Genomic DNA, 24571 nt, shown 5'->3' with positions numbered 1-24571 from the left:
TAGGCTTCAAGAAGCTATTTGTATTCTCCTATGGCTATTTTCTAGCCAAGTATCAAAGGAAGCACACTACTATGCCAGATGAGATGACACTGAGTTATTGCCTAATAGAAATCCAACCCCTACTGAATTTTCCCACTTCGGCCTTTGCTATGGATATGTGCGCCACTAAGCGCAGAACACAGCGGTCGCAAGTCTCACTACAAATTGCTCAGAATTGGCAAGTACATGCACTGCAGAAACTACAGCCACCAGCAGATCAACCAGAAATCAAATATATAGAACGCTACTGTAGGCTTCAAGAAGCTATTTGTATTCTCCTATGGCTATTTTCTAGCCAAGTATCAAAGGAAGCACACTACTATGCCAGATGAGATGACACTGAGTTAGTGCCTAATAGAAATCCAACCCCTACTGAATTTTCCCACTTCAGCCTTTGCTATGGATATGTGCGCCACTAAGCGCAGAACACAGCGGTCGCAAGTCTCACTACAAATTGCTCAGAATTGGCAAGTACATGCACTGCAGAAACTACAGCCACCAGCAGATCAACCAGAAATCAAATATATAGAACGCTACTGTAGGCTTCAAGAAGCTATTTGTATTCTCCTATGGCTATTTTCTAGCCAAGTATCAAAGGAAGCACACTACTATGCCAGATGAGATGACACTGAGTTAGTGCCTAATAGAAATCCAACCCCTACTGAATTTTCCCACTTCAGCCTTTGCTATGGATATGTGCGCCACTAAGCGCAGAACACAGCGGTCGCAAGTCTCACTACAAATTGCTCAGAATTGGCAAGTACATGCACTGCAGAAACTACAGCCACCAGCAGATCAACCAGAAATCAAATATATAGAACGCTACTGTAGGCTTCAAGAAGCTATTTGTATTCTCCTATGGCTATTTTCTAGCCAAGTATCAAAGGAAGCACACTACTATGCCAGATGAGATGACACTGAGTTAGTGCCTAATAGAAATCCAACCCCTACTGAATTTTCCCACTTCAGCCTTTGCTATGGATATGTGCGCCACTAAGCGCAGAACACAGCGGTCGCAAGTCTCACTACAAATTGCTCAGAATTGGCAAGTACATGCACTGCAGAAACTAAAGCCACCAGCAGATCAACCAGAAATCAAATATATAGAACGCTACTGTAGGCTTCAAGAAGCTATTTGTATTCTCCTATGGCTATTTTCTAGCCAAGTATCAAAGGAAGCACACTACTATGCCAGATGAGATGACACTGAGTTAGTGCCTAATAGAAATCCAACCCCTACTGAATTTTCCCACTTCAGCCTTTGCTATGGATATGTGCGCCACTAAGCGCAGAACACAGCGGTCGCAAGTCTCACTACAAATTGCTCAGAATTGGCAAGTACATGCACTGCAGAAACTAAAGCCACCAGCAGATCAACCAGAAATCAAATATATAGAACGCTACTGTAGGCTTCAAGAAGCTATTTGTATTCTCCTATGGCTATTTTCTAGCCAAGTATCAAAGGAAGCACACTACTATGCCAGATGAGATGACACTGAGTTAGTGCCTAATAGAAATCCAACCCCTACTGAATTTTCCCACTTCGGCCTTTGCTATGGATATGTGTGCCACTAAGAGCTAAACACAACGGTAGCAAGTCCCCCTGCTAATTCCTCACAAAATGGTAATAGATGCAAATTAAAATAAAAAAAGTAGAACGTTATTGTAGCCCTAAGAAGGGCTGTTGGGTTCTTGTTGAATCACTCCTGCCTAACAGTAATCTACTAGCACCCTAACGCTGTCCCTGACCAGCAGCAGCTCTCTCCCTAGCGGCATCCAGAGACAGAATGATCCGAGCAGCGCGGCCAGCGGCTAGTCTATCCCAGGGTCACCTGATCTGGCCAGCCAACCACTGCTATCGACGTGTAAGGGTACCACGTCATGCTGGGTGGAGTGCAGAGTCTCCTGGCTTGTGATTGGCTCTGTTTCTGGCCGCCAAAAAGCAAAACGGCGGGAGCTGCCATTTTCTCGAGCGGGCGAAGTATTCGTCCGAGTAACGAGCAGTTTCGAGTACCCTAATGCTCGACCGAGCATCAAGCTCGGACGAGCATGTTCGCTCATCTCTAAAAAAAATGTAAAAATAGTGATGACAACTGTGGTAGGCACTAGTGTGCTTGCTGAGATGGTAGAACCCACTTAGTCAGAATGACTAACCAATTACTTGTCCATTGCTTGTAGATCAATATTTAGTTGGCTTAGTGTACATAGTTCTTTATAGTTTTTACACAATATAGAAAAAAGCTCGTCACTGAGCTCGTCACAGCCAAGTCATAAATCCTTGAATCCCGGAGTTGGCATGCTCATATACCACGCACGTGTGTGTGACTGCTATGCGGGTATGCCAAAACTGCTTGGTGTTTGAAACGCTGGCAACCTGCCAGTCAATTGAGTTGTAGCAGAGGCAAATACATTATGCCCTTTCACTTACAGCAAAAGGCTATCCCCTGAGGAGCTCTGGCCACGTACAGTAACAAGCCATCACAATTTACATTTTTATCTTGTGGAAGAGTGATCCTTTAGGCTGGATTATATTGGGAGTATTACTTTAAAGAATACATTTTCAGCAAGCACACTAGTGCCTAGCACAGTTATAATCACTATCTTTTTTATTTAGTGCCCCCCAAAAAATGTGTTCCTCAAGACTGTATTACAGACACAGGTTCCCCCATTACATTGTGTTCCTTCCATATGTGTCCTCAAAACATTGTGGGGGGAATTCATTAAGAACAGCGTTTAGAACACCAGTCCCCCGCTGGCCGTCCTGCGCCCATATTTGCTAAGAGGTTCCAACCATTCAAGGCCGTGACATGCAAAAAGTTGATGCGCGGGTCGTAGAATGTCCGAAACTGGCAGGGACATGGAGATTCAAGCTCATTGAAAAAGTCAATCTCCACCTCTGCCAGTGTTCTGCTACTTGCTTGATAAAATGAACATTTCAAGTACAGTGCCTGAATGACACATCACCACCACAATATTTTAGAAGCAAATGGTGGGGAAGTAAACATGCCTTTAATTGTTTCATAGAATCATTTTAAAAACAAAAATCATACACCAAATGTGCACATCCCAACATTTTTCCATGTAACTGGTCTATATAATGAGTCCCTTGGATTTACCATGGATTTATGTTTGTATTCATGTGGTCTTTCAGTCTTATACATTGTTTTACAGCTGGTACCCTGTATATCAGTAGCATTTTAGTGACCAGGTATGTAATAAACATTACTAAACTGAATTATTCTTGGCATATCATCATTCTGGAAAAAAATCAAATTCCCCAATGACTCCAATAACAATGCTGGAATATTCCATTAACACGGATATGTGATTTGCTTCTCAATCACCTTGTTTTTAGTAAGAACCTGAGGTTTATGAAATATTAATACTGCACTTTTAGCCTAAAGATAGATTCACAAAGCAACAGCATAACATGTTTCAGAATAATTCTCTTCTCTATTCCAGCAGTTCCTGTGTTAGGAGCTACGTTCTCAGTTTTACATATTTTCAGCTCTGTTTAATTATGTGTAAGGCCAAGGCTGTGGGAAGGGAGGAAGATTTTTGTATTTTCTTGCATTAAATTAACATTCATTGTTCATTTGTGCAATGAACAGTGTGCAAATTATTGAAACACTTTTAGGATTTACTTTCCCTGGGTGATACTTTGCTGATAACAGCAATTTATAAATTTTTAAAACAAACAAAAATGCTTACAAAAATAATTTATAGATGATTAAAGGGAACCAACAGAAATTACCCTGAAAGACCACTACGAGTAGCAGATTAGAACCTTTCAGATCATATGCCTTATGTAGCACAGGGTAATGGCAGAAACTCACCTTTGAAGTGCAAACTGGCTGTATATAGTCATAGAGGTGCAGAACTTAGTGCTAAGGTCAAGCTTTTCCTGCTTTTCCGAGGAAATGTTGAACAGGTGAAATTGTATTAACACTGGCTCAGACTTGTTCCTTTGGCAAATCAAGAAGATGCTGCAATCTCAAAGGCAGGTATACACAAGAAATACCTGTTATGGAGCTAAGAGAGGAAGAGAGAGCAACAATAACTACAGTGATCACAGTAAAGGCATTGCGGAAACAGTAGGTGGTTGTCAGGACAGGGAAAAACAAACTGAATCAAAAACCGATATGGCGGTGAGGTACAAAATGGTCAGCTACATAGCAGAAAGAGTGAACAAATAACCACAAGCCAAAGGAGTTGCCTTGCAAGCACTGAAATAAGTCACCATTGAGATAAAATTGAGTGCCTGGACGCCGCTCCAACAGCTGGTTTGACCGTCCGGACTCCAATGGGCACATGTGACTCCCAGCTTTAGAAAGATGCCTATCACGCAGCCGTCTGAAAAATATTCACCTCAATGTGGTACTCATCCAGCAGAACTGAAACTGCAGAACAAAATTTGACACTGATACTGTTTTAACGTTATTGCTTGAATACGGGGATATGAGCATATTTTAATAGGCGTTAATTACAATTATTTGTAGTACAATTTCTGGTCCTCTCCATGTTACTAAATGTCTTCACATTGGCATAGGCAGCAGGAGTGTTGCCTACCTCAATGTATGCGGTGAATATTATAGTAATTCATAAATAAGGGAAGGATATAGCAGACCCTGATGCCCATAGACCAATCTCCCTATTAAATATTGATGTGAAGGTAGTTATATAAGTCATAACTTGGCGAAAGTAATATCAAAGCTAGTGAATGGAGATCAATGCTGGTTTATGCCAGGCAAAACTACCACTTGAGAAAACTATATGCTTGCTTGGAGACGCCTGTGGAAGGCCAGGATGCGAAAGCGATCCTCACACTAGATGCAAATAATGCCTTTCATAGAGTTGAAAGATAATTTTATGAGAAGGGTTTCGCTCTCTTCCTTTCACTGATTATTGAAGTATCGGCTTCAGAATTTAACTTAACTTATCAGAATTTAAGGGGAGGAGAGAGTGGAGGGCCTGACATATGGTCAGAAGAAAATGAAGATGTCATTATATGCTGATGATATGCTACTGTACCTTTGCAACTCATCCAGAATTATAGGTATTATACAAGATATATTGAAGATATATAGCAAATCATCAGGGCTACAGACAAACTGGACTAAATCAATATGTATCAGTACCTCTCGAGGAAGCGACGTGGAAATGTGCGTCTGGGTCTGTGGTGGTGAGGTCACTCCTGGGTCTCATTTGTACTTATAGGCAGCCTGGTTGGTATTTCTTATAGTTGATTTTTGTACATGAATTTTTAACTTTATATATGGCAATATGATGACAATCGTTTTGGCTGCTTGGTGCACTTGCACTTTAACCCTATATATGGTGTTGTAGTTATAGCTGCTTTAGCGATTTGGTTCAAGTGGTTTTGAATATGCTGTATTTATTGTATGCTTTAAATTGGATAAGATACCAGGATGTGTATTCTGTCAATTCTGCAATTCTGTCAGATAATACTCTTTTTTCCAAAAAATTATTGCAATAAAATTCTTTGGTATTATTATCTTCATTTACTTTGTCTTCAATGGAAAACCACAAAAAGGATTGTCAAAAAGCTAAATTGAATATAATTCTACACCAAACATAAAAAAGGGGGTGGACAAAAATATTAGCATTAATTGAAAAATCATGTGATGCTTCACTAATTTGTGCAATTAACAGCACCTGTATCTTACCTGTGGCACCCAACAGGCAGTGGCAATAACTAAATCACATGTGCAGCCAGTTAAAATGGATTAAAGTTGACTCAACCTCTGTTCTGTGTCCTTGTGTGTACCACATTGAGCATGGAGAAAAGAAAGAAGACCAAAGAACTGAGGATTTGAGAATCAAAATTATGAAGAAACATGAGTAATATCAAGGCTACAAGTCCATCTCCAAAGACCTGAATGTTCCTGTGTCTACAATGCGCAGTGTCATCAAGAAGTTTAAAGCCCATGGCATTGTGGCTATCCTCCCTAGATGTGGAGGGAAAAGAAAAATTGACAGGAGATTTCAATGCAAGATTGTGGGGATGGTGGATAAATAACCTTGACTAACATCCAAACAAGTTCAAGCTGCCCTGCAGTCCGAGGGTACAACAGTGTCAACAGGTACTATCTGTATGGTAGGATACCCACACATAAACATAAAAAAGCCAGGCTGGAGTTTGCCAAAACTTACCTGAGAAAGCCTAAACGTGGGAGAATGTTATATGGTCAGATGAGACAGAAGTAGAGCTTTTTGGGAAAAGGCATCAACATTTTACAGGAAAAAAAGAGCCCTTCAAAGAAAAGAACATGGTCCCTACAGACAAATATGACAGGGGTTCCCTGATGTTTTGGGGTTGCATTTCTGCCTCTGTCACTGGACTACTTGACCGTGTGCATAGCATTATGAAGTCTGAAGACTACCAACAAATTTTGCATCATAATGTAGGGCTCAGTGTGAGAAAGCTGGGTCTCCCTCAGAGGTCATGGGTCTTCCAGCAGGACAATGACCCAAAACACACTTCAAAAAGCACTAGAAAATGGTTTGAGAAAGCACTGGAGACATCTAAAGTGGCCAGCATTGAGTCAGACCTGAATCCAATAGAACACCTGTGGAGAGATTTTACAATGGCAGCTTGGAGAAGACAGCCTTCAAATCTCAGGAACCTGGAGTAGTTTGCCAAAGAATAATGTGTCAGGATTCAGGATTTGTGGATACACCTGGGACCGCAGTCTAAGTGGCACCTTTTCTTTACCAGAGCCCGCTGCAAAGCAGAATGGACTTGCTGCGGCAGGGTACCCCCAGGTCGCTCCACGGATGCAACTAGCCCGTGGTGGCAGCCGAGGTACCTTAGCAGTAGACAGTCTCAGGGTCAGATCCAGGCATAGGATCAGGGCTTGCAGCAGAGATGCAACTTCAAGTCCAATCCGAGGTCAGCAACGGGTCCAGGCAGATGGGAATGGGAACACAGGCACACAGGAACGCAGGACACAGGAACACACAGGCTGGTTTAAATAGCCTTCTGGGAAAATGGCCAGCGCCATTTAATGGTGTGCTGGCCCTATAAATTTCCTGAAGCCGGCGCGCACGCCCTAAGGACATAGGGGTGCGCAAGGAGAGCGGACAGGAATCAGGAGCGAGGCCAGGTGAGTGGCGCTGGCTGCCCGTGGGAACACCCATGACACAATGGTGTAAAATTCCAGCAGAGCCTTGTAAGAAACTCATTGATGGTTACCGGAAGCTGTTGTTCTCAGTTATTTTGTCTAAAGGTTGTGCTACCAAGTATTAGTCTGAGGGTGCCAATACTTTTGTTCAGCCCATTTTTGGAGTTTTGTGTAAAATGATTTTTACACAAATTACTTTTTTTTCATTCTATTGTGTGTTTTTTCATTGCAAGCAAAATAAAGGAAGATATTATTACCAAATAATTCGTGATTGCAATAATTTGTGATGTGTTTCCTTGAATATGCTAAGTTCAATGATAAACACAACATCTTGTCCTTCTGTTAACGCCCAGTGGATGAGTCATTACAAACCAAATTTGTTCCAGTTTGCTTCCTGGCTAGCTAATGGTGTGTGTGTAGCTCTGTATGCTAATTCAAGGATTTTATCTATTTCTACAGAACATCCTCCTATTTTCTGTCCTATTCTACCATCTAGTATCATCATGCAGTATTACATCTACCATATGCTATACCTGTGTGTTAGAGGGTTAATGTTTATAGTGTTTACACTAAATGTTTCATCATGTGATTCTTTTTGCAGCCCAAGACCAGTGATTGGTTGGAAGCCTTGGAAGTCCCCAGATCTGGAAGTTTGTATATATTGCCTATGGCTGGATTTCCAGGTGGTTCAGTTAAGTCTTCTAGCCTGCTAGCTGCTGTCAACCTTCAGAGGGATAATGTTCTGCCAGACCAGTAGTTATGTGTGCCAAATTCTAAAGAGACTGCATGTCAGGATGTCTGCTTAAGCAGCCTAAGCTACTAGTCAGCCCCTAACTACTGGACCAGGATGCAGGTACTCTCCCACATCAAGCTATACATCCAACCAATTGACTTCCTTGTGCAACATCCACAGCCTGTTACCTATTGCTTCATTGGACTGTGTCCCAATTAAGAGAGTTTATTGTTCAACATCCCTGTCTCCATGTGTGATGCCTGGTTGCTTCTGCTAACACTGTGGGCCTCCCCTTCACCATCTACTTGGGTATTTATCACTACATAGATATTGCGAGTGCTCCCATCACTGCCTCTCCCACTTCTTGCATCCTCTCGCTGGCCCTAATGGGCATAAATGGGGCCAGTTTGTACCACACGGGTACTAGAGAATCCAGCTGCCCCCACATTGTGGTCAGGCCCCTAGTTGGTGGATATTGCACTTCCTAATTATATCTCCTCAATGAGTTGATCAATGGCTATCATAAAAGACATCTTTAGTTTGCACAATACTGTTTTCATAAGGTGGTGATCATGACTTGTTTACTTTATTTTTTTAAGTTATAGTTTACCATTTCTAGTATAGTTTTCCAGCTTGGGATCTGTCAGGTGGGGAAGTCCAAAATGTGTGCAATTTAACATTTTTCAGGAAGGGAAGTTGATTTTTGTGTATTGGTGTTTTTTCTAACCTTTTTTTTTACATCAAACTTTTGTATTTTTTTCCAGTTTGTATATTACTTTGTCTTACAAGGGGATACTGACATGAGATTGTTTGATCACTGACAGGCATACATTAGGTTTCCAGCCTGGCCTAATAGAAAGTTAACAAAGGCAGAGCTTAACTGGAACACAGTTTGCTGTGTGACATCATGGGTGACAGATGTAGCTCACTCTGCAGCTCTTTAGACAGCACAGTCCATGTTCAGTGTCTAAAGGGTTAAACACCCAGAACTGGTGCTTTTCTAATCGCAAGTGTGCGCTGTGATAAGCCCAGCACCAGCAGAAGCATGATGCTAGGTCCTGCACTCTTCTTCTGATTTGAAGAAGTACCCTGAACAGCCGCCATAAAAAAACAGTAAATAGAGTGGTTGTTATATGGTTAAATAATAATAATATAAATTAGGGTTAAATAATTAATAATTAAACTTCTGGAGATAAAATTCTGAGACAGTGTTTTATTCGGACTGTCAGATTTAGTGTCAGAAAGGATTTTTTAACATTACGGGGGAGATTTATTAAGCTGCCTAAGAGTAAGAATGTGCTTAGTTGCCCATGGCAACCAACCGTAGTTCAGCTTTCATTTTACCAGTGCTCATGAATATTTAAAGGGGAGTTGTAATTGGTTGCCATGGGCAACTAAGCACATACTTACTGTTAGGCAGCTTGATAAATCTCTGCCTATATCTCTATGTATGGTTCAAAATTAAATAATTATAGGTTTATTTTCTTAACCATTTTAACTATGTCTGTCTATGTGCTTAGGGTTAGTGCACTTACCAGTTGCCTGCATGCTATACACTGCAGAGTAAGCGTGTCATGTTCGGTTTGTGAATAAATATCCACTGGATTCTAAATAATGACTCTCTATGAGGCCATACTGAGCTCATAATAGGTTGATGGAACAATATTACCACACAAGTTTCCTATTATAGAAGTACTTTTATATTTCATTATAGTCCAGTGACACAAGTCCATGATACTATTTATTTCTTAAATGCTTAAATAGCTGTATAGTTGAGGTAATGGAAATTATTTCTAAACTTCTGCCATTTATAAAGGCGCTATATAGGTCTTACCTTTATATATGGCAGAAAATAATTAGCATTTCAAGCTGTAGCGTAAATTGTGGGCACCATATCACAATGGGATAGGTGGTGGTCTTTCAATCTGCCATAGATTCTATTGGACAATGTTGATGGTTGCTGTTTGTATACTGTTATTGCCAGGGCACGTTTGAAGGTGTAGTGTTAGAATCCAACATGTGAATGTGCCTATCTTTGCAGCCCCACTCCCCTATACCAGTTTTGTTAAGTCAATCATTTTCAGTTCAACGGGATAGAATTGATATTAAGATTTAAAAAGATTTTTAAAAATATGTGGATATACTTTTTAAGTTGTAAGCTGCCAGTCTTGTCTTCCCTACACTTGGGAGATCAATGTATGATCAAATAATGGCATACAAAAAAACATATAAAGTATCTAGCATACATAGAGTTAAGCTTCTATATCTAAGCTACTATTTAAGAAAAGATGAATTATTGATATGCTGTTGCCAAAATGCATAAATTTTTTTCACGGGGTGAGAAGAAAACCCATATACACTGGAGATCAAAATTAGAGGACAATACACAATAGCCCACGTTGATCAAAAGCAGTGCAAACTGTACTATGTGCAGTTTGCCTGTGAAGTGCGAAAGGTGTGCCAATTGTGCCCATTCTTTATGGATCTGGCGCCCAACGGAGTTGACCACTTTTTTTTAACTACTTTAAAAATGGGTGTACAACACACTTCTGTCGGACTCTGCATGATGAATGTGTCGCACAGTCTGAGTGTGCAGAATCTTTTGTCACGCTGGGTATAGTGCAGCCATAACATATGTGGCGCGAACACTTCTTAAATACACATGCAAGCAGTTTGCACATAAAATAATGTGCAAAGTCCGCCAGAAAACTGGTGCAGGGGCTATAGTAAATGGGGCCTAATTTCCTAAATGTTAAGGTCATTGTGTAGTCCTATGGGAAAATATCATGAGTAAAATAGTAGCATTTTAGACTTATTTCATAAATTGTATCTATTCTAAAGAACAGGATAAAAATGTAAATGAGATAAATGTGAAAGAAGACTGTTCAAATTGATTTCCTGAATATTGCATCTTTACAACATCACAAACTCATTAAAGTCCCCCAAGAAGGCCCTCGAAATACAAATGCAAGAGAGGACAGGATAATGCTGAGTATCTCCATGGGTAAACATTTCAATACTGCAGCTGCAATTTTTTGCCAGTTCATGTATGATGAGGATCTGTCTCATCATACAGTGTCTCAATGTTTAAGAGTATTTGGGTTTAAATCCCACTATACAGTGACCAAACATGCAGAGCAGCATGTTGTGTGGACAAATGAGAAGTGAGCCACAGTTCATTTTAGTGAGGAAAGCAATTTTCATTTATCCGATGGAAAACATTGAATGAGATTTACTTTGGCTTCTTTGCCAGGAAAACAAGCAGAAACTACAGCTAAAATCTCAGACAGATCACAAATAACAATTTCATGCTCGACCCCCTTAGGCCCTACACTTTTGGTAGCACATTTCTTTCACATGAAGTGGCTCTTTAAAGGGTCTCTACCAGTGGTTCTGTCCATACAAAGTTGCAGAGAGTGTTGGATATAGGACCTGGATAGGTGTTAGTGTGGTATTAGTAGCAATAGAACTATGAAAACTGATTTATATTCCGGGATTGTAGCTGGATTAATGCACTGGATATAGCGCAGCTTGAGTAAGGGTAGTAGAAGGTTCCTGGTTAGATAATACAGCAGATAATCTCAGTCCTATTGTTAATAACAGCACACAAATGTATGGATATACAAATCTCCAGGACTGCTATTTAACACTATTTCAGCTTTGTATGGCTAAAACTCTGAAAGGCTCCATTTAATCCCTTACCGACATGTGACGTAATAGTACGTCACATGTCGGGCCCAGCCCTCTCCATAGCCGTTAAATCTTTGCTGCATATTGCCGGCACCGATCGCGTGTGTTTTCCTGCAGATCGCCGCCGGCAAAGGTGCAAACATCCCGTGACGTCATCGGGGAGCGGCAATCCGTCACCATGGTAGCTTCGGGTCTCACAAAGACCCGAAGCTACTTCGGATTAACCCATTCATTACAATGTGCTATCAGCACATTGTAATGTATGGGGAGTAAAATACACATATACTGCCATACTGTAGTATGGCAGTATATGATAGGATCGTACAGACACCCTAGGGTTAAAGTACCCTAGGGAGTCTGAAAAATAGTAAAAATAAAAAAAAGTTAAAAAAAAAATTATAATAAAAAAAACTAAAAATTCTAATCACCCCCTTTCCCTAGAACTGATATAAATATAAATAAACAGTAAAAATAATAAACGCATTAGGTATCGCCGCGTCCTAAAAAGCCCTATCTATCAAAATATGATAACAGTTTTTAACTGTGTTTAACCCCGTATCGGAAAATCGTGCCCAAAGTTGAAAATGGCACTTTTTTGCCATTTAAAAAAAAAATTCTATATAAAGTGATCAAAAGGTCATACAGTCCTAAAAATGATATAATTGTAAACATCATCAAAATCTGCAAAAAAACGGCACCACCCGCAGCTCCATACACCAAAGTATGAAAACGTTATTAGCACCAGAAGATGGCAAAATCCCCCCAAAAAATTTTGTACAGGAGGTTTTCATTTTTTTAAATGTATGAAAACATTCTAAAACTTATACAAATTTCACTGCATTTGGATTTTTTTTCCCGCTTTCCAGTACACGGCATGGAATATTAAATACCAGCATTTTAAAGTGTAATTTGTTACGCAGAAAATAAGCCATCACACAGCTCTGTACATGGAAAAATAAAAAAAGTTACAGATTTTTGAATGTGGGGAGTGAAAAATGAAAACGCAAAAACGAAAAAGGACTGCGGCGGGAAGGGGTTAAGGTTCAGTATGCAGTACTCATTTTATGCATTGGGATTGGACAACACTACAATGAGCCCATATTAGTCATAAGTCAAGAGACAACAGAGGTTCTATTTAAAATGGACACTTTATACACAAGTAACCTCATAGTTAACCCTTGCAGTCTTCTACACTGTGGCTAAAATTGTGTCTCTGAAATTAGTTCTGTTTCTCTTATAAATTTCTTCTTTTTTTAATCTTCTGTTCTGTGAGTCCCTTGGGTACTATCTCATACAAATAGTATCAGGCTCATTACATAATTGTGCATTTTAGAGCACATTCTCATAGAACAAAGAGCGGCCTTGCTCAACCCACATTTTGTGGATGAAAATAGATGAAAAAGATAAGTAAAATCTGGAAAATGTGCATTGCCAGAATATAACATGCAGTCTAGGGGAAAAAAAAGAAAGCACTGATATTGTTTTCCTGTGCCTGCAGAATTCAGTCTATTATTAATGATCAGTTCAATGGATACCAAGCTAGAAGCTGCCCCCTAGTGGTAATTTTTTTTTTTTTTGTAAGAAATAATTGACCTACTTTGTGTCACACTTGAAAAGTAAATTCTACCCATAGGTTATGCAAATACCTCTCTGGTTACCATGCAGTGTTTTAACATAGTTGCTACCCATGGGACGTGAGCATGAAGTAACAGACACAGATAAGGGCAGATAGATACAGGGCATAGTAGATGCATATGACTACTATAACACTGCAGAATGTGTCAGTGTGATATCCAATTGATCATTACGGTATTTATTTACTTGCCCCTTCACTCACATCTCTTGTCTCCTATGTTGTTGGACTCTGACCCATGATTGCAGCTTGTGGCTGTGACCCAAAGGGGCTAATTTATTAAGCGTCTGCGGACCACGATTCTGACGGGTTTCCCGAATATTTCCATTTTGCCCTGAATTGCCCCGGGTTTTTGGCGCAGGTGAACGGATTGTGGCGCATCAGCTTGCATGCGACAGAAATCAGGACAACCCAACGGATTCGGATAAACCGTGGAATGTAAAAACGGAATTGTGTCGCAAGATCAAGCACTCACATGCAAGAAGAAGAAGAAGAAGGTGAACTCCGGCGGACCTCAGCATTTGCAGAAAATTGGACGCACGACTTTAGTGAATCGCGGCAGACCTGAATCCTCGTCGGACAACGCACCGCGTGATCGCGACTGGACCTGGTAAATAAATCTGCCCCAAAGTGTAACAAAGCTCTTTGACCCCTATACAAATTTACAAGTTTCTCCATCTTCTATTAGTCAATTTTTACCCAGGAGGCATTTAGGAACACCAAAGCCAAGACATATTCCTCATACTCATGGTGTGATCCTATATAACAAGGAAGAGTATTACTTCTAAAGAAGTACCAGCAACTTGCAGCTTTACAAAAAAAGCTTCTCATTTTATATCCCATTAATTTGCAGAATATCAATGTACTAATCTGTCTAGGTGATGGTGAGAATTGTGCTGCTTCAGCTAACGCAAGTCCGAAACATATTAAACCATTTCGCACAATATCTAGTAAAATGAAAAAGTTGAAATTACATTCAAGGATAATATAGGTCCAAGCAGGACTTGAAAAACATTATCTCCTTCCAACAGAATATCCTTCTAAAGTTGTTTCACTCCATTAATTACATTTGATAAGCAAGCCAGACAAGTTCTGTGCTGAGCAGCAAATTTGCCAGCGATGGAACGTATACAAATTATAGACAATATAGGGCCCATTAAACCAATTAAATAAAGTTCTCAAATCTTCATCCCCTAGTGAAGCTTACATGATAAAGATAACTTTTAACCCCTTGCGAATCTTTTACTCAGTTTTAGTACTGATCTTGCTCCTAACACTGCTTTAGATGCTCATTGTAAGATTCAGCTGTGTGAGCGGGCACTAGCTGAGAAAATATTTGCTGATTCCTCTGCACTATTCACAGGCACAATATCCTGTGTGATAACAATGTGCTTCGATTATCAGGCAGTAGGGTAAGGCAAAGTGGGCACCTTCCCAAGGCCACCATGACCAAGAGGGACTCCTGCCACTGGTGGCTCTAAGCAGGAGGCAGAGCAGGAATCCCTTCACACTGGAGCATACCTCTCTGCAGGACCTAAATAGGCAGAGAGAAACTCCAGTTCAGAAGCTGCATTCAGCTATTCCTCTCCTACTCATCCCTCCCTAGCTTCCTCTTAAACAGGAAGTGACTGAGGATGGGGGGGAAGAGGTGTGCAGTTCTAGTTCCTTTCCTACATAAAATGTAAGTAACCCGAGAAAATAAAGGTATCTTTCTAAAGTCTGTTTGTGTGATTGTTCTAATATGTGAGCTGTATGTGTATATAAAAGGCAAGGTACATTTTCTTCTCTCCCAAATATTTTATTATTATTTTATAATTTTTATTTATTTATAGAGCACCATTAGTCCCATGGTGCTGTACAATCAGTAAGGGGTTCACATACATTACATTAAGACAAGAACAAATGCAAGTACAAATACAAAACTACAGTGATCGGGAGACAAGTGGTAGGAGGACCCTGCCCCTGAGGGCTCACAATCTATATGGGGGGGAGGATGGAGACATGAGGTGAGGGGGCAGTGCAGTTATTGTGTATTGTAAGTGATCCTGAACAGGTGGGGTTTTTCTTTTGTCACAGTGGTTTGCAAAGAAATATACTGCATGTATGACTGTGAATCTGAACCTGGGTGAGTCTGTCAAGTGTAGCTTCACGTGGACTACAGAAAAATCTGTGACAAGGTGCATAGATTTTTGGGTTACAGTTGCAGGATATTGTGTGTTTGGTTGTTACATATGCTATTGAATTTGTACACTTGTTGTTTTCAGATCTTAGAAACAGCACTGAATGTAAATTTAGGGCCCCAGTAATACATATTCTTAGGGCCCCACTTATTCTAAGACCATCCCTGTTCTCAGGATATAGGGTACAGCTACACTTTCATTTAGCTTCTGAAGATTACACTAATATCTGACACATAGAAAAAGAAAGATGAGACTATGCTATCTCATTTATCCTATCTACAGGACGAGTCGTGGTCAAGAGAAGCATGACTTGGCATTCTTGGTCTGAGAAGAAAATGGAATAGACTTTCCCAATCAAACCCAACATCTGTTCATCTTTACAGTAAGTTCTTGTATTACCCAAGAGTTCATAATTCTGCTGCATCTCACCATTCTACATTACATTTAGATTTTTCTACTATGAGGGCAGCTACACTGATACTTTTTGTAATAATTTTCTTGGTTTTGGAACTGTATTTATGTATTGGGAGTTGCGTGTTGCATGTGTTGTAACTTCTGCATCTGTGCAGTTGACAAATTTTTAATTTGTGGGGTATTAAAAGGGCCTGTATTGGTCTATAAAGGGCATATTGATATATCTAGCTAGTTAGCTAAATGTTTATTATAGCTTTTAGGCTACAGGACTATAAAGTTGAAAAATGTAAATTAAATCCATTTTAGATACAAGTTAATTTAAATATTATATTAATATAATTATCTAAAATATTGTATTTCTTTATTATGGTAGCTACCATTTTTCTGTGCATCTTGCTACACGGGTACTCACTCTCAAAAACGGAGTCTGTTGTTAAAAATGTGAATTCAACCACTGGGCGGTTAATAGGACTTTGTATTTAAAGCCACACTGGAGTCTTTAGAGAACATCTAGATTCCTCCAAAGTCTCAAGAGCTCAATGAGCCCATTTTTTTTTTCTCCAGGCATAGCTGGTGGTCCCAACCAGCTGGCAGTAAGAGTATGAATTCTAAGAGACAGTTAGAGAAAGTAGTAGCACCGATCCCGGTAGCACCGATCACGGATGTAACCGGTAAGTCTTTGCTGCAATATGCAGCAAAGACTTACCGGCCATGGAGAGAGCTCAGCCCCTAAGCCCTCTCCATGTACCCGCACCTGACGCAAGCGGTATTATTGTGGCGTGCATCGGGAAGGGGTTAAAGAACAATAAAAGCTGTTTACACTTGCCTTTGTCGCACCATGAACCACTGACTGTGCAGGGTCCTTTTTCATGGATCAACCAAACTGATGGGATTCCTTACATTTTAGTGATGTATGATGTCAGCAATGTTGTTTAGCAGGGAAGCAGGGACTCCTTGCATCATATATCACTGTGATGCAAGAAATTCCATCCCCAGCACCGTGGGCAATCCATGAAAAAGGATACTGTACAGTCATTCCATAGATCTTGGACCGACAACAACAAATGTGAACTTGCCCTAAGAACTCAGCTCTATCTGTGACCGAAATATAAGACATGATGAAACTCAAGATCAGCATCTGTAACCTTTCTGAATATTTTGTGTGAATTTATTCTGAAAAATGTCGATGAGAAGCAGTGCAGCAGTAAAAATCAGCGTAGTGTGGGCATTAACATGGTTTTACATTATTGTTTGTTTGATTTTGTATTCTGTGGATTTGTGAAGTGAAATATTTTCTGGCAGATAATGGCACATGTCCTCATCCACGCAGAGGGGCACTTTATGTCACCTGCTTGCCTGACGGCAACAAGCTGGGTTTCATGACATACAGACATGACAAGGAATTCTCTGCTCCATTGACTCCACATTGCAGCATGCAATCCTCTGTGTTGTTGACTAGCAATGCTGAGACTGAATTGCATCCTACCTAGAGGCTATTTCATTTTTTTCTGTGCTGAGTTAATTTGCCATCACAAGTATTGTTTCTGTAATTACAGCCTGGGTGATATGTTTCCTACATAAAATAGACAGTTTCATATGGAAATTAAAAGTAGCAGATTAACGTTCTTGTTTCATACTGTTGTGAAGAATTCCGAGACATTCTAATCATTTACATGAATGATTCATGAATTTCAGATTCACAACCATTATATCCTCAAAATGGTCCGATAGTTCACTAAATACTTAAAGAGATATTCCGCAAGGTGGTCTGCTTATTGAAAGAATGGTAACACTCTTGACAATAATCTGTGCCTGGCAAGTCATTTAATTTCCTATTTTAAGTTTTTTCCAGAGATTTCAGAAAACCACTTGGGGACAGGAGCAGGAGGGTCAGTTGGACACATCTGCAATATAAGTAAGAACCTATGGTCATGGGTTGCACTGTTAATCTTCAAAAGACCCTTATTTCTAAACGTGGCAAGCAATTTTAAATATTACAGTGTATTATTACAGCTTTTAACCTATGGCACTGTATTTTAAGGTTAAAGCATGACTCCGATGTTATAATGAACAAACAGAACAATGCCCATATTGTGTTCTTTACCATTTTCTTTTCTTTCCAGAGTTATGGCATTTTCTTTTCTCAAGATACTTATCATAAATCTTCTGCAGAAGCAATCAAGGGGCAGAGACTAACCTCTTCCGGTATCTGCCTGAAACTGAATCAAATTTACTCTGCCCACAGTTTCCATGATGCATTGGGGCTTATTTACTAAGGGTCCACGGACACACTTTCATCTGAATTTCTGATGTTTTCGTGTTTTGCATGGCTGTGACAGCTATTTAAGGTGAACTCCAGCAACCTGAACGGGGAAGCAACACATGCAGGATATCGGCGCACAATTTTAGCGAATAGTGGACGAGTGCATGATCGTCAGACAATGCACTTTCTGTGAACTCCTCCGGATGGATAAGTATTTGTGCTCCATTGTGTTTTCTTATAAAGCAATTCAGCATTAAATCAAGTAATATTCCTACAAGTAAATCCACTGAACATTTCATATTGTACCCAAAGGTTTAGCCTGGCGGCTTCCATCACATGGAGGAACATGTAGCATGTAATAAGTAGTAGAAACTAGTAGTAAAAATAGTTACATAAAGGTTATAGTCTGTGCTGTGTGAGCATTAGAGGTTAAAAGCTTCTCTGCACAGAGGTGAAGAGAGAGAGACAGAGAATCTTCTGCAGAACCAAAGAGTGGGATGTAGGGGCTGAGACATTTTACCTCACTATTCTGTGTAGGAGACTTCTGGATCCACAGATGCACACACTCAGCTCTCAGCCACACACAGAGATCTCTGTCATATAACCTCCCCCCTACTTTTTTCAGAGAACACTTGTTAGTTTGTAGAGTGGTTTAGAACATGGTTTCACAGGGCTAATCAGTACAGTCAACAAAAGCAGCTAATTCAGGAGTAGTCTAAACTGAGAAGGATTGCAAACTGTCGATACAGTATAGCAAAAGAGACAAACAGACAACAGCAGAGGATGGAGTGATAATGTCAGACTGGTGGAAATGCAAGCCAAAACCACTTTCAAGTCCCTGTGCTCCTATGCAGCTAAGGCTCTTCTGCAGGCTATGGTTCTCCACACACACTGCACGTGTCCCTGCAATACAGAATGGTGCAGATAGCCGGATAAGTCAAAGACAAAGTTGCAATTCATTTTTCTGGTGGGCAATTGTGGCGCCCTTAGCCAACTTTTGAAATATTCTAATGAGCCCTAGCCCCTTTGTGATATGGCTTTACAGACTGTTACACTGTCTCACCCTCCCCTGCTGTTCCCTGAGTTCATGGTTTATCATGCTTTATTTTACAAAAAAATTTTTGGTAAAATAATAATGGTAAATAAATCTGTTGACTGTTATTGGGCATCTGAGCTTATATTTACATAATTTTACAACATTCCAAAGACCAGATATTTTGTCATGATATGTAAAACCATAGAATTAAAAGAGGGTGGATTTTTTTTTATAACTGTAAAAACGCATTGTATAAATCAATAAGACTGAGACTAGAATGCCATTTGAACAGAAAAGGGTTAATAATGCTGCATGTAACAAGCTGTTCTTGAGAGATAACAGAGCAGACTATTACAGATCACCTTATCTTGTGTCCTCTTTCTGCCTCTATTTTTAACTATTTCAAGAATTAATATGATATCTCCTTGGTGCCCCCGGGACCTCTACAAAAATGAGATTTTTCATCTGAAGGGCCTTCCTATATCTGGTTGCAGCCATTTCAGCAAATCTATATATCTAAACCAAGCGTTACATGAACCAGAGTGCAGATGAAAGTGTGACTGGCCGCAGGAGCCACCTGTATATAGATAATAGAAGTGCAGCATACAATATCAGTTAGAGGTGTCATTTATTACTGTCAGCACAACGCAAAGGAAATGTGCCAATCCACATAATGCTATGTTATATATAGGTGACCTCATCGAACACTACTGTATGTCTTATTAGCCAGCTTTTTGTCATGCAAAAATATTCAGACCAAGAAGAATCTTTTCAGAGCTTTTTCCATCATCCATGTCATGTATAATCTGTACAATTCAATAGAAATACAAACTGAAATCTTTTAGTGTTATAAAAATAAAAATTTAAGATAATGTGATTCTAAGAATATGAAGACCCTTGTTCCCCTAAGGCAAGGCCCTTTTGCATTTGTGTGTTTCCGTTTCTCACATCTGGCATTTCAAAGTAACCTTTAGATTTTTCCTATCCTCCATGCTCTGGCTTCACAGGCTGTTAAACTTTTTCCCCTTCTATCTTCCTGATGTAATCTTACACAGTGGGAGGGGATGTGACAGCCTGCGAAGCTACATCATGGAATGGCTCTGGTAACACCCTAAAAGCCATTGTGGCTCATTAGCATAAATTTAAAAGTTGAGTCTAGATGAAGGAGGTGATGGATAACAAATAAAAGATTACCACAGTCACAGCTCCTGGCTCTATGAGTAAGTGTCCCTGGTTTATCCATGCTTGATTTTATTGGTACATTTCCTATAATCTCTTAAGGACTTCCCATAGTACATGTACATCCAACAGAGGTTAAGGCGGCACAAAAAATGGTAACAGGTTGATCCCTCTCCATACAGGCCTGTTTGATACAGCAGACATCTGCAGCTAACTGCCGCAAACCGTGCTGGCAACCATGGTTAAAGCTGATTATTTAACATAAACAGCAGCTTCACATGGGTGTGGCCACATTGCTGCCAATCCAAACCCCTTACAACATCATCATGGGTTGCCGATTGATTGCTATGACAGCTAGAAGCCTCTGGTAGGCTCCTATGGCTGCCAATTAACACTCTTTATCATAGCCTGCCAGATGTAGGCTCTAATATAAGAGCTGTATATTCACAATAAACAAAGCTTTCCCTGGAACGCATATAAAAATAAAGTCCCAAACTATCAAAATCTAAAAATAGTTATTCCATGTGGTGAACCCATAGTGGGTGAAATTTCACATAAAAGAGGGAATTCTTCAAAGGACATTTCAAACCCTACCTAATGGTGCGAATAGTTTAGTGGAGTAAAGCCTGGTGCTCTTTAAAGGGTTAGTGTACAGTGGACTGGAAAAAATTCTGTACAACAATCTTATGGGCTTTGTTTTACAGCTTTCACTACGTGGTCCAAATGATAAATCCCATCATTCAATGTGTCTGTACAGTCATGGAAATACCAAATTTATATTGTTTTCTTTCTTAAATACCTGCGATAGATCTGGATCATCGTATCAGGATGCTGGGATACCAAACATGCTTATAATGTATTTTGTTCAGTTATGGCTTGTTGTATGGTACATCTAGACTTGGGAATCTACCTTGCAAAAGCACACTAAATATTTTTCCAAGGTCATCTCCTTTGTACAGCCCTTTTCAGTAGAGTGGACCCAAAGCAGGTCCCCCGACCCAAACTTTATTGGAAGCCGGGGTCGTATCAACCTACAATGACCCCCCCACCCCCACCCCTGTCATTAACGCCTGCAATGGTGCGGTTACCTCTTTACATACTCAAAATAAATTATGTTAAAATCAATAATACGGCCCATGTGGGTTATGACCCGCACCATAAACAAATTGGTCCGCAACAATCAAACAATTCAAATAAAATTCTTTCAATTTTATTAATACACCAGTTTAAAAATTGCACACAAAAGATGTGTGTGTTTCAAAGGAGTGGTGACAATATAACCAAGATACAGGCGGTCCCCTACTTAAGAATACCTGACTTACATACGACCCCTAGTTACAAACGGACCTCTGGATTTTGGTAATTTACTCTACTTTAGTCCTAGGCTACAATAAACAGCTTTAACAGTTATTAATGGTGCCTGTAATTAAGATTTATTGTTAATCCTGGTTCTTATGACAATCCAACATTTTTTAAATCCAATTGTCACAGAGACCAAGAAAAGTTTTGTCTTGGGTTACAATTATAAAGTATACAGTTCCGACTTACATACAAACTCAACTTAAGAACAAACCTACAGAACCTATCTTGTATGTAACCACGGGGCTGCCTGTACTCCCCCATACACAGCCCCCATCCCTATAGGGTACATGTAATGATATGTAAAGACATTAAATGTCTGGACTAAAGTCAAAAGCAAACATAAGCCTCAAAGGGGTTGGCCATAAAATATCTGCAGATGGAGGACCAAGTGATCTCTAACTGGCGATTGTTCATGGACAGTTAGAGATCACATGACCCTCCATCTGCGGCCATTTTATGGTCAGGAATGTCTGGCTGATGAGGTAAAAGACAGGAGGCTTCACATATCAAGAAAGCAGCACAGAACTTTTAATAGAAGTATATTGGTAAATACTGCAGGCCAATCTGGTTAGTTGGAGATATAACTATTTAAAGGGGTTGGCCCCTTTTCAATAAATCTCTTCCATTAGACATGTCTCTGCAAATATATGTACCTGTGTCTCTGCCTCCTGTGAGAGCTTCAGCTTTTCTCCCTGTTATCCACATGCTGCACTTTGCAGATGTCCCCTTTACAGTCTATAGCAAATGTCTATAGCAAAGCCTCTGTTTAAAGAAATGTCCACAGCAGATGCCCCCCTTTATTGAAATGTCCACATCAGATGCTCCCTTTAATAAAATGTCCACAGCAGATGCCCTGCTTTACATATATGTCTACAGCAGATGTCTCACTTTAATGAAATATCCACAGCAGATGCTCCCCTTAATAAAATGTCCACAGCAGATGCCCTCCTTTACATATATGTCTACAGCAGATGCCCCCCTTTAATGAATATCTACAACAGATGTCCCATTTAATAAAATGTCCACAGCAGATGCGCCCATTTAATAAAATGTCCAAAGAAGATGTCCCCCTTTACATAAAGGTCCACAGCAGGGCCCCTCTTTACAAATGCTCACAGCAGCGTTTCCCCCCACCCCCTATTAATGAAATGTCCACAGCAGTGCCCTCTTAAAAAACCCTCTATATTCACTGTCGGCTTCTTCTCCCTGCGGCTCCTTCTTCTCTTGCTGCCCCTGCGGTGCATACACTATGACGTCACATGGCCTTGACACTACCACGTCATAGTGTATGCACCCAGGCAGGAAAGAGAAGATGGAGTCGCAAGGAGAACAAGCCAAAGATAAGTACAGTATACAATTATTTTTCCTTAACACTGATGGTGGATCTTCATATAGGACCCGGGTATGGCTGTCTATATGAAGATCCGCCATTGGTGATGACTCTGCGCCAAGAATACCTTTGGAATTATGCCCATAAAGTATACTCATCAGACCATAACCTGTTTTTCTTCATGCTTTTGCAGACGTGATATATGTTATTGAAAAACATAGAATCTTTTTTTTTTGTGTTATAACCACTGCTTACAGTGGGAAGAATTTAGGTATGGATTGTAAAACTTCTCAGAAACTGCTGAAGCTTTACTCACTCCTGGCTCAGAGCCCCCAAAAAGTGCATTTACAGAAAGCCACAGAAACATGCTAAATAAAAGATGCACGCCCTTGTCATTTTTCTGCTGCTTTCTCCTTTTATAGTTTAACATTTCCATAAGACACAATATTAAAACTGCATTTTAACTCCTAGAATTGGATGAACAATATAAGTAAAATTCAGTATCTCCTAAAATATTATAATAATACAATATCCCTCTTAAAAAAACATTTCATGTATCCAGAAGCTCAAAAGTCCAATAAAATTACCTTCTTTTAGGTCCTTTTTTCAAGCAGCATTTGATGATCAGATTATTTCCGTTTTCAGATCAGGTCATTGTATTTTATACAGAGTAATGTAGGTCTTAATTTGCTATTTTTCAGGAAATGGTGTCAAGACCAGGAACCTGGTGTTATAGAGCCCTCAGCCTCAACGTCTCTCCTTATAAAATAGACAATGATTAAAGGACTTATTTTATTATACCTCTATCCGCCGCAATTGGGGCAATATAAAGTTAAAAAAATTATGCTAATTCATCTGGGGTACTCTGACTACATCACTGGAGCGCCTCAGAGCACCTCAGCCTTCAATTTATGCACTCCCAGGACTTGTATCGAAACAGAACATCGTTCTTCAGATACTTCTTAGTAGGACAAGTCTAGCATCAGTAAAACTTATGGTAGATGTTCTTTAATCTTAGTTGTCTGTGCCAACTCCATGCCAAGTGGGCAGGGAGGGGGCATGGGGGGACTGGAAGTTGACAAGATCTGGGTGCTTATTGCTCTGTCTGGTACATTTGCTCCCCCCAGAATCATAGAGCAGTTTTATGACAGGCACATGATGCGCCTCGTGATAAACTCCTTCCCAAAGTGTAGCTTCATTCCTTTATCCACCATATTTAGACTTCCAGTATTAGTGAAGCAGTGATTAGAATTTTTTTAATTGGTACAACCTATGCCAATTAAGAAAACAGGATAGTGTGAAAGGGTAAACATTAAATTTAATGGATACTAAACATGGGCCCATACATTCCCAGGATGCCTCTGATGGACAATATACAAAAGGAGCAATAACCAGCAATAACCATTAGCCTAAATAAAAAATGAAAAGCCATCTGTGAATAGAAACATTACATTACAGGTTAATATGATCATCAGTCCAGGCTTCAGCTGGTTGGAAATCCATATTTCTATCAAACATACGGTATCTGCTATAATTTCTTAATTGGGTCTTGCCTTGTCTCTGGCAC

At 40.0% G+C, this 24571-nt stretch overlaps 1 long non-coding RNA gene across 1 annotated transcript in view; it reads right to left on the bottom strand.

The window, feature by feature from the left end:
• LOC140068893 (uncharacterized) overlaps nucleotides 1-9518 on the bottom strand; it is a 32399-nt gene extending 22881 nt beyond the window's left edge. The window contains exons 1-2 of the long non-coding RNA XR_011848616.1: nucleotides 9453-9518; nucleotides 3876-4071 (exon numbers count right to left, since the gene is read on the bottom strand). This is a non-coding gene — a long non-coding RNA (uncharacterized lncRNA). The remainder of the gene's footprint in view (nucleotides 1-3875; nucleotides 4072-9452) is intronic.
• Nucleotides 9519-24571: the final 15053 nt, after the last annotated feature.

This window comes from Engystomops pustulosus, chromosome 7 (genome assembly GCF_040894005.1).
Source record: "Engystomops pustulosus chromosome 7, aEngPut4.maternal, whole genome shotgun sequence".
Lineage (NCBI taxonomy): Eukaryota > Metazoa > Chordata > Amphibia > Anura > Leptodactylidae > Engystomops > Engystomops pustulosus.
Note: the sequence above shows the minus strand (reverse complement) of the source record. Positions and strands in the feature narration are given on the sequence as shown.